General features: G+C 40.5%; 1 protein-coding gene across 2 annotated transcripts in view; it reads left to right on the forward strand.

The window, feature by feature from the left end:
* Positions 1–5,098, forward strand: part of LOC106527921 (RNA-binding protein 4B) — a 16,878-nt gene that overhangs the window by 6,754 nt on the left and 5,026 nt on the right. The window contains exons 4-5 of one of the 2 annotated variants that reach the window (XR_001311444.1): positions 818–891; positions 1,045–1,121. The gene's annotated coding sequence lies outside the window, so the exon portion shown is untranslated. Of the gene's footprint in view, positions 1–817; positions 1,122–5,098 lie in introns of both variants that reach the window. The other variant, XR_001311443.1, reaches the window with a different exon arrangement.

Here is a 5,098-nt window from a genome sequence, read left to right on the forward strand (position 1 = left end):
TTTTTTTTATTATTGTCATTAGTGATTATCTCAATTTCGGCTAAAAGAATTGACAAAATCCTACACACTGTGCCTTTAATCCCATAACGTGAAGAGAATTACATTTCTTCCAGTACGTCTCCAGACAGCATGTAAAATCACCAAAACTAGTTGATGACAGAACAAGTAGATCTTTCCCGACAGGAGCAACACATTCCTGATAACTTCTCTCCATTTTCCTGAGATGTGACTTTTACTTCCTGTTTACTACACACATGCGTCTGATGTAATTCATTCGCTTCAAGCCAGTTGATGGAAACATGTTTGATTCACATTTCTTAGTTCTCCACATTTGCAAATTTCTAAAAATTTACTCAAAATTCGAGTTAAAATTGGATGGAAACACAGTGATAGTTGGGTTAATGAGTTTCTGCCATTGTTATTTTGTTTGTCAGTGTCTGAAAAGTTTAGGAAACACTGCCCTAAGTAGTCACCTCCAGATAATACTTGATTCCTGGTAGTTGATGAAAGGCAAACTGCAGCTTCCTTTTGTTTCATGAGATAACTGTCCCATTGCTATAACATTATAGCATGCAGGACAGAAAAGGAACTGGCATCTAGCAGTAGTCTTTCATTTTGGATCAGCCTTTTGACTCCCAGGTTAAAGAAATGCCACTTTATGGATTTCTATGTATTGAAAACAATTACCTGAACTTTACAATACCTTTTCAATAATGCTGGGTTGTTTTGAGGTACTGTCTCATCTTTACAGCTTGTGTATGTAACCACCTCAGACGTCTTGAAGTGTTGGTGTTCTTAGTGTTTCTGCTCTTTGTAGGTTGTTGAACTATACACAGGAGGTGCTGGCTGTTGGTAAGTTATCAACAGAAGACGCCCATGTGAAGGATTCAGGTAGATAATGGGTAAACTCTGCTTCTTAACAACACTTATCACAATTACTAAAATGGAATAACTTTAATTTGTATTGCTCATTCAGAAATTGGTCTTTCTATCAGGAAACTGCATAAACCTTTGTAAATGGTTTGACTCTGTTTTTGCTAACAGGTTGAACTTTCCCCTGAAGTGGAATCAAAGATTTGTGAGCTGATGGAAAACAAATTCTCGCTGTCCTACATTTTAAGGTAAAGCATTAAGGTCAGTTTCATTTGAATAATGTCTAAATTTTGTATCATATGATTGTATAGACTGAAGTATCTTGTTTCAAGTTGTCATTCTGAGGCAGTTCAATCTGTTGGTTGATGAGCTAGGATTCAAATTTCAAAACCTCAGATAGGAAAGGCATTTTAAGAGATATTTTGCAAATCTGCCAAGTAAATTGTTACCAAACAAATTCTTCACAAATATGTTTGTAAAGGTGTGTGAAATTCAACTCTTGTGGAAAAAGCTGAAAAAAAAAAAGCTTGCTCAAGTTAGGGTACCAGAATGGTTCTTAAACTACTTTTTTAGAAATTGGGACTTTAAGTAAATTGTGAGGGGTCAAATCAGGATTTTTATGATTCTGAGTTTATTGTAAGCATTTACAGTGGGGAGAACAAGTATTTGATACACTGTTGATTTTTCAGGTTTTCCCACTTGCAAAGCTTGTAGATGACTGTAATTTTTATCATAGGTACTCTTCAACTGTGAGTGATGGAATCTAAAACAAAAATCCAGAAAAATACAATGTATGATTTTTAAATAATTAATTTCCATTTTATTGTGTGAAATAAGTATTTGATACACCAGAAAAATTAAACTTAATATTTGGTACAGAAACCTTTGTTTGCAATTACAGAGATCAGACGTTTCCTGTAGTTCTTGACCAGGTTTGCACACACTGCAGCAGGGATTTTGGCCCACTCCTCCATACAGATCTCCTCCAGAGCCGTCAGGTTTCGGGGCTGTAGCTGGGCCACACGGACTTTAAGCTCCCTCCAAAGATTTTCTATTGGATTCAGGTCTGGAGACTGGCTAGGCCACTCCAGGACCTTAAGATGTTTCCTACGGAGCCACTCTTTAGTTGTCCTGGCTGTGTGTTTTGGGTCGTTATCAYGCTGGAAGACCCAGCCACGACCCATCTTCAGTGCTGTTACTGAGGGAAGGAGGTTGTTGGCCAAAATCTCACGATACATGGCCCCATCCATCCTTCCCACAATATGGTGCAGTCGTCCTGTCCACTTTGCAGAAAAGCATCCCCAAAGAATGATGTTTCCACTGCCATGCTTCATGGTTGGGATGGTGTTCTTGGGGTTGTACTCATCATTCTTCTTCCTCCAAACATGACTAGTGGAGTTTAAACCAGAAAGTTCTATTTTTGTCTCATCAGACCACATGACCTTCTCCCATTCCTCCTCTGGATCATTCAGATGGTCATTTGCAAACATCAGAYGGGCTTTGACATGCGTTGGCTTGAGGAAGGGCACCTTGCGTGCACTGCAGGATTTTAATCCTTGACGGTGTAGAGTGTTACTGATTGTTTTCTTTGAGACTGTGGTCCCAGCTCTATTCAGGTCATTGACCAGGTCCTGCCGTGTAGTTCTGGGCTCATTCCTCACCTTCCTCAAGATCACTGATGCTCCACGAGGTGAGATCTTGCATGGCGCCCCAGACCGAGGGAGATTTTCCGTTATTTTGTATTTCTTCCATTTTCTAATAATTGCACCAACTGTTGTTGCCTTCTCACCAAGCTGCTTGCCTATTGTCCTGTAGCCCATCCCAGCCTTGTGCAGGTCTACAATTTTATCCCTGATGTCCTTACACAGCTCTCTGGTCTTGGGCATTGTGGAGATGCTGGAGTCTGATTGATTGAGTGTGTGGACAGGTGTCTTTTATACAGGTAACGAGTTCAAACAGGTGCAGTTAATACAGGTAATGAGTGGAGAACAGGAGGGCTTAAAGAAGAACTAACATGTCTGTGAGAGCCATAATTCTTACTGGTTGATAGATGATCAAATACTTATTTCACACAATAAAATGGAAATTAATTATTTAAAAATCAAGCATTGTATTTTTCTAGATTTTTATTTTAGATTCCATCACTCACAGTTGAAGAGTACCTACGATAAAAATTACAGTCTTCTACAAGCTTTGCAAGTGGGAAAACCTGAAAAATCAACAGTGTATCAAATACTTGTTCTCCCCACTGTATGTCATCATAAACACTCCATTGTTGAAAAAGGGCACACTTAGATTTACATTAACATTCCAAGTAGTTTTTATTTCTCTAACCTATAAAATACTCAGTTATTTCTCATTCATAATGTGAGAAGCTTCAAGTCATCTTCAGCCTCAACATCATGATTGCAGTTTCAACTTTATAGACTCCACAGGCTGAGTGCACATGACTCCATTCTTCTTGCAGCTGCACCACTGGTTGTAGTCTCCATGACAGTTACAGCTTGTGAACTTTAGTAGCTTTTCATGAGCCGTGGAGTCTAATGTTGAAACTTGTTCATACCCATGCACACCTAATGTCCATCTATAGTCACGGGTTCAGAGACATGCTCTGTAGAAGGATCCAGTCCTTAGTCTGCAGGTAGGCATGAAGTGAATGCTGTGCAGCTGTGGCCTGTTGACCTCAGTGAGGAGAATTACTACACCAGATGGGGGCTTGCCATAAAACATGATCATAGATTTGGGTCAAAATGGATGCTCAAAAAGTTACACTGGCTGGGATACAGAGTCTCAAGGCCTGTACATACTCCCTCTAAAACTTGTTAAAATCTCCATGAGTTTTTGGCTGTTTGATTATCTTTATAAATGTCTTGGGTACAACAATTTGATTCTGGAGGCGAATAGGTGAAGCAAAATGTAGCATCCAAACGCTTTCAGCATAACCAAAGACACTCGCGAACTTCAGAGCAATCACCTACGTAACTCTTCGCACAGAGCGTGGTGAGAAACAGTTCAGCTAAGGCCTTGTCTCGAGAAGGGGATTTCCTGTTGACTCTCCGAGTCAAATGAKGCAATTTTCGTCATGCAACTGCAACAATGAGAGCTGATTTCAGCAGTTAGGAGGGAGTAYGTAGAGGCCTTTACTCTGAGACACAAAACCACAAATGCTGCTTCCTTGAAAGCAGGAGTAGAGATTGTGCCCCAGATTGTTCTGGCACTCTTAACACCATTGTGGAGGAAACTGATGATCAGATCAATGATGAGACTGCAGATGATGCTACACTTGAGGATCAATCATCGATGGTGGCCTGTGACTGAAAATTGAGTAATGATCAGGTGAGGCTGAGGAAACAATGTGGACACAATTTGTTGGAGACAACATTGTTGATGTTCATATAAATACTTCCACTCAATGGGTTGAAGACACCTCACCACCACCACAACCTTTGCCCCCCTGGCTCATGGCTAACAACTCCTCACTTCGGACGACACACTCTGAACAACAGTATGGGTCATCAAAGCCCTGGATCCTGAGTTTCAACACTCCCAACTAGAATGGCTGAATGAATCGTATCCATGCATATGATGCAAAGCAGAGCACATAGATTGACTTCCTCCTAGTTATTGAAGGGGGACCCTAATGACTGAAAGTGTGCATTCAACTGCTTACAGAGTCAGTATAGTGACGTTTTGATCTTCCGATTTGCTGTGGATATCCTCAAGCAGGCAAATCTACCTGTCATTGCAAGGTTGAGTGGATTTCACTTCTGAATTCTTATATTGCCCCAATGGGTAACATGCAGAGGTCATCCAGTTGATCTATTCTGGAAATACGACAGCCAACCACGTCATAGATGGAGGATGTTTTGACAAGGCAATCTTTGCTCACCTACTCATCAATGCAGCAATTTATCAGCACATCATGTAACTTGCCTTTACTTAGGAGGAGTGAACATATTCGTAAACATGGCATACCATTTCATCTTTATGCGGATGACTGTCAAATTTACTTTACTCTGAAACAGGCTGGCCCACACTGCATCCAACCTYTTCTYGACTGCCTGGCTGACATCAGGGATTGGATGGCTTTAAACCTCCTAAACTTAATGAGAAGAAAACAGAAGTCATTCTGTTTCCAGCTAACAACACAAACAGTAACACTTGCATCAACCTTTCCACTCTGGCCCCGTTTGAAAAACAACTTGTCACCAACTAGGTGTAAAGA

This window comes from Austrofundulus limnaeus, unplaced genomic scaffold (genome assembly GCF_001266775.1).
Source record: "Austrofundulus limnaeus strain Quisiro unplaced genomic scaffold, Austrofundulus_limnaeus-1.0 Scaffold350, whole genome shotgun sequence".
NCBI classification, from domain to species: domain Eukaryota; kingdom Metazoa; phylum Chordata; class Actinopteri; order Cyprinodontiformes; family Rivulidae; genus Austrofundulus; species Austrofundulus limnaeus.